Consider the following 12,704-nt stretch of genomic DNA (forward strand, 5'->3'; position numbering starts at 1 on the left):
GTAAACTTCTGACCCACTGGCAATGTGATGAAAGAAATAAAAGCTGAAATAAATCATACTCTCTACTATTATTCTGACATTTCACATTCTTAAAATAAAGTGTTGATCCTAACTGACCTAAGACAGGGCATTTTTACTAGGATTAAATGTCAGTAATTGTGAAAAACTGAGTTTAAATGTATTTGTCTAAGGTCTATGTAAACTTCCAACTTCAACTGTACATTTTCTCAATAACAGGTTATGGTCAATAATATCAAAGGCTGCATTGAAATCTAACAGTACAGCTCCCACAATTTTCTTATTATCAATTTCTTTCAACCAATCATCAGTCATTTGTGACAGTGCAGTATTGTTGAATTCTCCATAAGCATGCCGCAAGTCTGTTGTTAATTTGTAATTGGTCAAACACCATTTTTGTCCAACAGTTTGCTAAGAGCTGGTAGCAAGCTGATAGGTCTGCTATTAGAACCAGTAAAGGCCACTTTTTATGATTTCTGAGGCCCAGCTTTTGGAACTTTGGCTATCCTGGATATGGCCACTATATTGTGATCACCGCATCCAATGGGTAGAACAAAGTTCTACAGTATTAGTAAAAATGTGTTCAATACATGTGGATGATCTTGTTCCTGTAGTGTTTGTAAACACAGTGGTAGGTTGATGAATAACCTGAACCAGATCACAGGCACTGGCTACAGTGAGAAGCTTCCTCTTGAGTGGACAGCTTGATGAAAACCAGTCAATCTTCAGGTCCCCCAAAAAGTAAACCTATCTATTAGAGGTCGACCGATTATGATTTTTCAACGCCGATACCGATTATTGGAGGACCAAAAAAAGACGATACCGATTAATTGGACGATTTTTTATTTATTTATTTGTAATAATGACAATTGCAACAATACTGAATGAACACTTTTATTTTAACTTAACATCAATAAAATCAATTTAGCCTCAAATAAATAATGAAACATGTTCAATTTGGTTTAGATAATGCAAAAACAAAGTGTTGGAGAAGAAAGTAAAAGTGCAATATGTGCCATGTAAGAAAGCTAACGTTTAAGTTCCTTGCTCAGAACATGAGAACATATGAAAGCTGGTGGTTCCATTTAACATGAGTCTTCAATATTCCCAGGTAAGACATTTTAGGTTATAGTTATTATAGGAATTATAGGACTATTTCTCTCTATACCATTTGTATTTCATTAACCTTTGACTATTGGATGTGACTATTGGATGTTCTTATAGGCACCTTAGTATTGCCAGTGTAACAGTATAGCTTCCGTCCCTCTCCTCGCTCCTACCTGGGCTCGAACCAGGAATGCATTGAAAACAGCCACCCTCGAAGCAGCGTTACCCATGCAGAGGAAGGGGAACAACCACTCCAAGTCTCAGAGCGAGTGACCTTTGAAACGCTATTAGCGCGCACCCCGCTAACTAGCTAGCCATTTCACATCGGTTACACCAGCCTAATTTTGGGAGTTGATAGGCTTGAAGTCATAAACAGCTGCTGGAAAATGCACGAAAGTGCTGTTTGAATGAATGCTTACGAGCTTGCAGCTGCCTACCATCGCTCAGTCAGACTGCTCAATCAAATCATAGACCTAGTTATAACATAATAACACACAGAAATACGAGCCTTAGTTCATTAATATGTTCGAATCCGGAAACTATCATCTCGAAAACAAGACGTTTATTCTTTCAGTGAAATACGGAACCCTTCTGTATTTTATCTAACGGTTGGCAACCATAAGTCTAAATATTCCTGTTACATTGCACAACCTTCAATGTTATGTCATAATTACGTAAAATTCTGGCAAATTAGGCGGCCCAAAGTGTTGCATATACACTGACTCTGCGTGCAATGAACGCAAGTGACACAATTTCACCTGGTTAATATTGCCTGCTAACCTTTCTTTTAGCTAAATATGCAGGTTTAAATATATATACTTCTGTGTATTGATTTTAAGAAAGGCATTGATGTTTACGGTTAGGCACACATTGGAGCAACGATACTCACCGCATCGATTACATGCAACGCAGGACACGCTAGATAAGCTAGTAATATCATCAACCATGTGTAGTTAACTAGTGATTATGATTGATTGATTTATTGTTTTTTATAAGATAAGTTTAATGCTAGCTAGCAACTTACCTTGGCTTACTGCATTCGCATAACAGGCAGTCTCCTCGTGGAGTGCAATGTAATCAGGTGGTTAGAGCGTTGGACAAGTTAACTGTAAGGTTGCAAGATTGAATCCCCCCAGCTGACAAGGTAAAACTCTGTCATTCTGCCCCTGAACGAGGCAGTTAACCCACCGTTCCTAGGCCATCATTGAAAATAAGAATGTGTTCTTAACTGACTTGCCGAGTTAAATAAAGATGAAATAAAGGTGTCCATTTTTTTTTTTGAAATCGGGCCAAATCGGTGTCCAAAAATACAGATTTCTGATTGTTATAAAAACTTGAAATCGGGCCAAATTAATCGGCCATTCGGTCGACCTCTAACACAACCGACGTCTACTATGTATTTACATCACATACTCTACGCTATCAAGAATTTCACACATATTATGTAGATACTGACTGTTAGCACTTGGTGGCCAATAGCAACACCCCAAAAGAAAAGGATTTAGCTGTGCCAAGTGAACCTGCATCCATAACACTTCAATAACACTTAACATAAGATCTTCTCTAAGCATTACAGGGATATGGCTCTGAATATACGTATATAGCAACACTTCCGCTATAAGGATTAATAAGGATTTCTGTCTCTTCTATAGATGTTATATCCTTGTATTGCTACTGCTGTATCATCAAATAAATGATCTCAGTGAGTCTCAGAAATTGTGAAAATAAACTCAGCAACGAAATAAACGTTCTCTCACTGTCAACTGCGTTTAAATTTCAGCACAATTAACATGTGTAAATATTTGTATGAACATAACAAGATTCAACAACTAAGACATAAACTGAACAAGTTCCACAGACATGTGACTAACAGAAATTGAATAATGTGTCCATGAACAAAGGGTTCTCAAAATCAAAAGTAACAGTCATTATCTGGCGTGGCCACCAGCTGCATTAAGTACTGCAGTGTATCTCCTCCTCATGGACTGCACCAGATTTGCCAGTTCTTGCTCTGAGATGTTACCCCACTCTTCCACCAAGGCACCTGCAAGTTCCCAGACATTTCTGGGGGGAATGGCCCTAGCCCTCACCCTCCGATCCAACAGGTCCCAGACGTGCTCAATGGGATTGAGATCCGGGCTCTTCACTGGCCATGGCAGAACACTGACATTCCTACAGGTAATCAAGCACAGAACGAGCTGTATGGCTGGTGGCATTGTCATGCTGGAAGGTCATGTCAGGATGAGCCTGCAGGAAGGGTACCACATGAGGGAGGAGAATGTCTTCCCTGTAACGGACAGTGTTGAAATTGCTTACAATGACAACAAGCTCAGTCCGATGATGCTGTGACACACCATCCCAGACCATGACGGACCATCCACCTCCAAATCGATCCTGCTCCAGAGTACAGGCCTCGGTGTAACGCTCATTCCTTTCGTCAATAAACGCGAATCCGACCATCACCCCTGGTGAGACAAAATCGCGACTCATCAGTGAAGAGCACTTTTTGCCGGTCCTGTCTGGTCAAGCGACAATGGGTTGTGCCCATAGGCAACATTTTTGCCGGTGATGTCTGGTGAAGACCTGCCTTACAACAGACCTACAAGCCCTCAGTCCAGCCTCTCTCAGCCTATTGCGGACAGTCTGAGCACTGATGGAGGGATTGTGCGTTCCTGGTGTAACTTAGGCAGTTGTTGTTGCCATCCTGTACCTGTCCCGCAGGTGTGATGTTCAGATGTACTTATCCTGTGCAGGTGTTGTTACACGTGGTCTGCCACTGCGAGGACGATCAGCTGTCCGTCCTGTCTCCCTGTAGCGCTGTCTTAGGCATCTCACAGTACGGACATTGCAATTTATTGCCCTGGCCACATCTGCAGTCCTCATGCCTCCTTGCAGCATGCCTAAGGCATGTTCACGCAGATGAGCAGGGACCCTGGACATCTTTCTTTTGGTGTTTTTCAGAGTCAGTAGAAAGGCCTCTTTTGTGTGCTAAGTTTTCATAACTGTGACCTTAATAGCCTACTGTGACCTTAATAGCCTACCGTCTGTAGTAAGCTGTTAGTGTCCTAATGACCGTTCCACAGGTGCATGTTTATTAATTGTTTATGGTTCATTGACCAAGCATGGGAAACAGTGTTTACACCCTTTTCAATGAAGATCTGTGAAGTTATTTGGATTTTTACGAATTAGACAGTGTCCTGAAAAGGGGACATTTCTTTTTTTTGCTGAATTTCTGAATGTTATCTGATGTTAGCAAGATATTGATATCCATTAACCTTATTTCTAAGGATTGAGTTTTTCCACATTTTGTTACATTACATCCTTATTCTAAAATGGATTAAATACAAAAATGCCTTCATCAATCTACACACAATACCCCATAATGACAAAGCAAAAACAGGTTTTAAGACATTTTTGCAAATGTAAAAAAAAACACAAAAAAACGTAAATACCTAGTTTACATAAGTATTTAGAACATTCGCTATGAGCTCAGGTGCATCCTGTTTCCATTGATCATCCTTGAGATGTTTCTACAACGTGATTGGAGTCCACCTGTGGTAAATTCAATTGATTGGACATGATTTGGAAAGGCACACACCTGACTATATAGGGTCCCACTGTTGAGAGTGTATGTCAGAGCAAAAACCAAGCCATGAGGTCGAAGGAATTGTCCGTAGAGCTCCGAGACAGGATTGGGTCGAGGCACAGATCTGGGGAAGGGTACTAAAGGGTACAATTCTGACGGTCCCCAAGAACACAGTGGCCTCCATTATTCTTAAATGGAAGAAGTTTGGAACCACCAAGACTCTTCCTGGAGCTAGCCAACTGGCAAACTGAGCAATCGGGGGAGAAGGGCCTTGGTCAGGGAGGTGACCAAGAACCCGATGGTCACTCTGACAGAGCTCCAGAGTTCCTCTGGAGAATCTTCCAGAAGGACAACCATCTCTGCAGCACTCCACCAATCAGGCCATTAAGGTAGGGTGGTCAGACGGAAGCCAATCTAGTAAAAGGCACATGACAGCCCACTTGGAGTTTGCCAAAAGGCAACTAAGGACTCTCAGACCATGAGAAACAAGATTCTCTGACCTGATGAAATCAAGATTGAACTCTTTGGCCTGAATGCCAAGCGTCACGCCTGCAGGGAACCTGGCACCATCCCTATGGTGAAGCATGGTGATGGCAGCATCATGCTGTGGGGATGTATTTCAGTGTCAGGGACTGGGAGACTAGTCAGGTTCTAGGGAAAGATGAACGGATTCAAGTACAGAGAGATCCTTGATGAAAACCTGCTCCAGAGTGCTCAGAACCTCAGACTGGGGCAAAGGTTCACCTTCCAACAAGACAACAACACGAAGCACATATCCAAGACAACACAGGAATGGCTTCGGCACAAGTCTCTGAATGTACTTGAGTGGCCCAGCCAGAGCCTGGACTTGAACCCGATCGAACATCTCTGGAGACACCTGAAAACAGTAGTGTTGCAACACTTCCCATCCAATCTGACAGAGCTTGAGAGGATCTGCAGAGAAGAATGGGAGAAACTCCCCAAATACAGGTGTGCCAAGCTTGTAGCGTCATACACAAGAAGACTCGAGGCGGTAATCGCTGTCAAAGGTGCTTCAACAAAGTACTGATTAAAGGGTCTGAATAATGTAAATGTGATTTTTCCGTTATTTATTTTTAATACATTTGCAAACATTTCAAAAATCCTGGTTTTGCTTTGTCATTATGAGGTATTGTGTGTAGATGAGGAAAACAAATGATTTAATACATTTTAGAATAAGGCTGTAACATAACAAAATGTGTAAAAAGTCAAGGGGTCTGAATACTTTCGGAATGGACTGTATATTATTATGTGCTATTTTCAGCACTTTCCTTGTAGCTTATCAGAGATATACATAATATGGAAAAGACCAAACAAAGCAAGAGAAAAATAAATAAAAATACATTCAGAAGTTCATTGATCTGTGTGTGTGTGTGCGCCAGAGGGTTGAAGCTACGAACCCATAGGCTTGGCTCTCTCATTCCTTCCAGGTTTTTGGGAGGGAGGGTAGACAATGAGCCTGTCATAGCAGATGTAAGCTAGAACTGCTAACATGTCTTTGAACCTCAGGAACTTGAACACTATAGGCCTGGGCCTGTTACCTGGGCCGGTGGTTGGTTTTCCAGTCCTGTGGGTGCACTCCACCTTAGTCTTCCTGTGGTCCATCTTCAGTTTCTCAGTTATCATTTCCCTCACTTTGTCAGACTCCGTTCAGGCCTCGTGGGGATTTTGCAATTCCGTCCACAACAATGTTGTTCCACCTCGATTGTCCCTCAAGATAATCTGATTGCTCTTATTGTTATCATGAATTCACATACAGAACTGATGTCCTCTCTCAATGACTTACAGATTGCTGTCATCTTGTCGTTCTCATGTTCAAACTCAGCGAGCTGACCTTGGGAGAACTGTTCTTCAGGTCCTGGACCTCTCTGGTCAGGTCGTCTATTATTTTATTAGTTGACTCCACTAGTATTTGGACACAACACTTGAAGCAAGTTTTTTGTTGTTGTAGCAACTGCTTGTAGAAGTACGGTACTCCCACCGGCTTTGGTCTTTGTCATGGTAGCAACGTATGTCACGCTGTTACTCCTCGCAGTTCTTAGGGAAGACTGGAAACAACAAAGAGCAGGGATCTAGACAGCCACTAGCCTGGAACAATCCGCTATCCCAGCCACAATCGATAAGTGCGTCGCTAGGTTAGCTGCTACGCAAAGCAGGTCCTCAGGCTTTGGTCGGCAGGATCACTGGACAGATAGTAGCAGTCCCAGCAACTGATGCCATCCACATTGCAGGATCCAAACTCAAAAGGTAGCTAGCGATAAACCATTCTTTTTCAATAGACTTTCAATACAAAAAACTTTGCAAAACAACAAACTGAACTCTCCTTCGTTCCACGAGTGTACAAAACATTAGGAACACCTTTATAATATTGAGTTGCACCCCCCTTTTGTCCTCAGAACAGCCTCAATTCGTTGGGGCATGGACTCTACAAGGTGTCAAAAGCGTTCCAGTGGAATGCTGTTCCATGTTGACTCCAATGCTTCCCACTGTTGTGTCAAGTTGGCTGGATGTCCTTTGGGTGGTGGACCATCCTTGATACACACGGATACTGATGAGAGTTAAAAAAAACAGCATCCTTGCATTTGTTGACACACTCAAACCGGTGCACCTGGCACCTACTACCATACCCCATTGAAAGGCACTTCAATATTTTGTCTTTCCCATTCACCCTCTAAATGGCAAACATACACAATCCATGCCTCAATTTTCCCAAGGCTTTAAAAATCCTTCTAAAAAAACCTGTCTCCCCCTTAACCAACACTGATTGAAGTGGATTTAACAAGTGACGTCAATAAGGGATCGTCGCTTGATACACCTGGTCCGTTTATGTCATGTAATATGCATGTGTTTCTAATGTTTTGTAAACTCAGTATTCACGCCGATGAGGAGTTCCCTTACAGAAAGGAGATCAAGTGAACACTGCTCTGGCCCTTTGATAGCCAGCTTGTTGGTATTAAAGCCTAAAATGGCCTACTTATGACATGATTAAAGACCAGAAGACTTTTATCGTTTTTTTGTTGTCTCAAGGGGTACATCTGCATCATTCTAAATAACTTTATTACTGTTCCTAAGAAATGCACTGATACTTCATTATCTGAAAAACAAAACACTGGAGGCAGACCACAGAGATCAACTTGTCAATCCAAGCCCTTATGACTATTGAATGGGCCTCAATGTGGGGTTTGGGGGTTGGTTAACAACAACAACACCCCTCTTGCCTAAAAAGAATGGGAAGGAATGCCTTTAGCCCTCGCTGTAGTCCCTGGAGAAACCTCGTGTTTTCACTCAGTCAATGATTAAAGGGATACTCCGGGATTTTGCCAATGAGGCCATTTGTCTACTTCCCCAGAGTCAGATGAACTTGTGGAGACCACTTTTATGTCTCTGTGTCCAGTACGAAGGAAGCTAGGGGTAGTTTTATGAGACAATGCTAACTAGCGTTAGCGCAATGACTGGTTACTCATAAACCTCCAGTCATTGCGCTAACGCTAGTTAGCAACTTTCTTCAAACTGCACAGAGGCCTTAAAATGGTATGCATGAGTTCATCTGACTCTGGGGATGTGGATAAAGGGCCTCATTGGCAAAATCCTAAAGTATCCCTTTAACCTAAAATACCCCCAGTAGCTCAGCTTGGACAAGAATATAGAACATACAGTACATAGCGACTACATTGTGGAATGCATGCCTACAATGCTTTACGTTATAAAGGTACTTTCCACAATCCCAACATCCCCCATCAAACATGATCATTTGTGTGTGTGTGTGTGTGGGGGGTAATTATGTCTTGAAGATAGTAATACAACTTTATTTTGATGCCAAACACAACGCTTTATAGTGCTTGTGCAGTATTTTTTATCGTAAACAACGACTTTTAAAGCAAGTACATGCAATACCCTTCATGAGAAATTACCATTTTTATTCAATCTTTGTGCCTCCATCAGAAGGCCATTTTGTTCTCTGCAGAGAGGGGGGTATTTATAGAGGCAAGATATTCAGGGAAGGAGTTTGATCCGCTCTGTGTTCTCACTCCTGTGGAGCACGCAATCTCACTTTGCAGCAGCGTCCGCAGCTCCAGCCATACCATTCCATCAGCATAAATGCCTCAAAAACACTTACACACAAAGTATACAGGTGAGAAAAACACTACTTCAGTGGGACTAGGAATGTTTGGGGGGGGGTTGTGCTTCTGAATTGTGACTTCCTTTCACTTTTCAGAATTCCATATAAAAGAAAGTATTTTGGAAAGGAGTTTTTTTTTCGATCACTCAGTGGCATGGAGACACAGGAGAATTTGACAAAAACAGCCTTCAGGCATACCTACATTTAGTGATAATAGCTAATGGCACTCTCAATAATAATGGGGTGCACATTTATAAAGCAATCTCTTGAAATACAGAACATGTCAGAATACCAGGGCTCAAATGAGAGCAGGAATAACCACGGAGAGGAAAGGTTCATTCAAACACAATTTCACCTGACCAATTCTCTTGTATGAAATAATCAGCATCCCACACTTAGCCCTCTAAAATAAGAATCACTTTACAGATACAATTACTGCTGTCCCCTCTCTGCCAGAGCCACTGTCAACTGTGTCTTTTAATTCTGTAATCAGTTGCCAGCAGGACCCACTATCGCCGCCTGCATGCCGCGCCAGTCAATACAGACATCCCCAAACACACACCGGCTGGTTTTGTCAAATGTTTTATTGAGTGTAGACATCTGGGCTACTGTAAAACATGCATTATCTCTGGAAGGAGGAGAGGAGCAGCTCGCATTGTCCCTGCTGTCAGCTGTGTCAGGCCTGGCACCAGTGATGGAGATTAATGAAGTATCAAGAGAGTAATACTCTTCTTCAAATGCTCCTACCATTTGGAGGGGGGGGGCATCCTGATCTTAAATAGCAAAGCTGTCAGTGTTTAGTGGATCTGTGCTTTGGCAAGGGGGATTGTATAGAATTCTCCTGGACAGAAAATAAACAGGGATAATGTGGCAGAGTGGGCAGTAGGTAGGACTGAGCCGACTTGGCAGGTAGCAATCAATCTCCAGCTTCATTCTGTCTAAAACAAAGAAGAATTCTCTAACGGCACAGTCCATTCTGGTAGCCGACAGACTGCGACTGAGTCACTTCTTAGTCTTGGGCTGGTTTGGCGTGTTGAATTTGAAAAAGATAATGTCTCCGTCCCCCACAATGTAGGTTTTTCCCTGTTGTCTGTATTTCCCTGCTGCCTGTAAAATAGAGAAACACAACACCTAATTAATGACCGTTATGAAAAACAAGAAATAGCAAATTAGCAATGAACACACGTGCACATCATCTCACTGTCTTACACACATGCGTGTGCACACACACACACACACACACACACACGGGGTGTCTAGAATCCCACTGAGTGAAGAACCCTCTTCTCTGTCAATTTCCATTCATATGTACAAGTAACATTTTAATAACGCTCTGTCATTATAGCATCCTCATACTTCTTAAGGAAACAAAATAAGTTCCAACATTTCTTTTGTATACATTAGATGTGTTTGTTCCCCTTCCCAGGCAAACTCAAAATAATTGACTTGAAGTGCTAATACGGACGGGTTTATGCATTCTGGTTCTGCACAGAGCACAATTAATTAGAAGAATCAATGTCCCTTTAAAGGCTCAGGAGACCATTTAATCCAGACCCAATAGCACCAGAAACACTGCTTGGAGAGGGAGACAGGGGGGAAAAAAATCAATGGCTAGTTGTGATTCCTGAGTATGTATTAAACCAGACACGTCTATAACTGGTTCATTTGCACTTGAAAGCAGCCATCTGGAGGAGCAAGCTTGGCTTAAGCAGATATGATTACTAATAATGTGATATCCCTGTACGCTGGCCTATTCAAACAGTCCATTCCCACAACTGGCATAAATAGCATTGGCCTTAATGCTGCAGTCAGAAACGCTCAGTGTCCATATATATATATATATATATATATATATATATATATATGATTATATATATTATATATACATATGTATATATTTAACAGGTGGTATCAGTAGCTTTCACCTGGTTAGTCTATGTCATGGAAAGAGCAGGTGTTCAAGGGAATGAGGGATTAGGAAGAGAGCATGCAGCCGGACCTGAGGCTCTGATGTCAGGCTTCCATTTTTTTACTTTTTTTTAACTTATTACCCCTTTTTCTCCCAATTGGTAGTTACAGTGTTGTCCCATCGCTGCAACTCCCCTATGGACTCGAGAGAGGCGAAGATCGAGAGCCATGCATCTTCCAAAACACGACCCTGCCAAGCCGCACTGCTATTTGACACGGCTCACTTAACCTGGAAACAATCCAGCTGGCAACCAAAGTCAACTTGCAGGCGCCCAAATCAGCTTGCAGGCGCCCAAATCAGCTTGCAGGCGCCCAGCCCGCCACAAGGAGTCGCTAGAGCGCATTAGAACAAGGAAATCCTGACCAAACCCTCCCCTAACCCGGACGACACTGGGCCAATTGTGCGACCCATCATAGATCTCCCAGTGACAGCTCGCTGTGATACAGCCTGGGATCGAACCTGGCTGTAGTTACGCCACTGCGCCACTCGGGAGGTCTGTCAGGCTTCCATAACATCAGCATTCAAAACCCCAGAGCCAGGCACATTTCCCCTCTACTGACACTTTAGGAAGTAGTAACCAACAATAGATTACAGCTGAATTATATACATTTTACAAAGACCTGAGGTGAAATATTGAATGTAATATTCTGATAATGTATTTTTTTATTTCCGATGTGGATCCGTATAGGGCAAGTTATGTAGTGTATAAATCTCTGCCAGACAGAGGATTTGGCTGGCCATTGAGTGAGCTGCGGAGATCTACTTGGTGATAATATGTGTAAGTAGGGCAAGCTCTCACTGCTTGCCAGTGCTAATCACACGTCTCCTGCACAGGATTTAGAAGGGATTAGCATCTGATACTCTGATTTCCACTTTGTCCACATCCCTAATTGTTTAAATCATATATTCCATTGGTGAACTAAATACTTTTAGACCTGCTACATTTTAAACAGAACCCGGGGACAATTTAACAGGTAAAAAGTATCCAATTACATCATGGTTTGATCTCATCAACAGCTATTGGCTGGTGGTCAAGTTTAATGGCGTTTGAAGCTTAAGTACCAAGACTATCTACATAATAGCCCTGTGAAGTGCTTTGTACACACTATAATAACAGATGCCAGTCAAGGCTCTGGAGGTAAACCAATAGAGGCACTTCCTCCAGACGCGTGCGAACCACTGACACTGACACATTCATATCCTGCTGTTCCAATGGCAGGACCATACAAGACAGACCAACAGCATCAGACACGCTAAGTCACGCTGGGTGTTGGGAAATTGCTCCAATCCATTGTGTGACATGGAACACTTTGGAATGTTGTTCCTTGCCCCGAGCTTTCTTCTGGGGGAAAAGGGGGAAAAAAAGGCAAGAACAAATAGCATTACCTCAACCAGGCGGGTGAGAGGTGTTACAAATGAGGCCAATGTCTTACAGTTACCCTGAACATCAGCACACACTCGCCGGGGGAGGAAAAACACAACAACCTTTAAAGCATTCCGTGACACTACCTGCTGTACTTATCCCAACGCTATAGTCTTCTCAAATTCACCGTGAAATACAGTGATTATATTGGACAGAGCAGCGTCCATGTAAAAGCCACAGCCCAGTAAAAAAGGTCAAAACAAACATTGGCAGTAATAAAATAAGATATGCAGGCCACATTTATGCGCTGTTCATCCGTGCAACAGTCCTGATGTAAGGAATGTCACACTTTATTTAACTCGGCTCTTTATATCACTCTCACAAAAAGTGCCGAGCTAACGGTCTGCTCTATAGATGTGGCCTTGTGGGATACAGAGATCTTCCTCTGAGAGGCTGGCCTGAGGTATAAGAAAGGCCTACCGTCAGCCTGTTAAAACAGATGGTGATGAAGATATGCGCCGCA

At 42.5% G+C, this 12,704-nt stretch overlaps 1 pseudogene; it reads right to left on the reverse strand.

The window, feature by feature from the left end:
- Window positions 1-9,418: 9,418 nt before the first annotated feature.
- LOC135547231 (obg-like ATPase 1) overlaps window positions 9,419-12,704 on the reverse strand; it is a 40,037-nt pseudogene continuing 36,751 nt past the window's right edge.

The sequence above is a fragment of the Oncorhynchus masou genome, chromosome 10 (genome assembly GCF_036934945.1).
Source record: "Oncorhynchus masou masou isolate Uvic2021 chromosome 10, UVic_Omas_1.1, whole genome shotgun sequence".
Classification (NCBI taxonomy): Eukaryota; Metazoa; Chordata; class Actinopteri; order Salmoniformes; family Salmonidae; genus Oncorhynchus; species Oncorhynchus masou.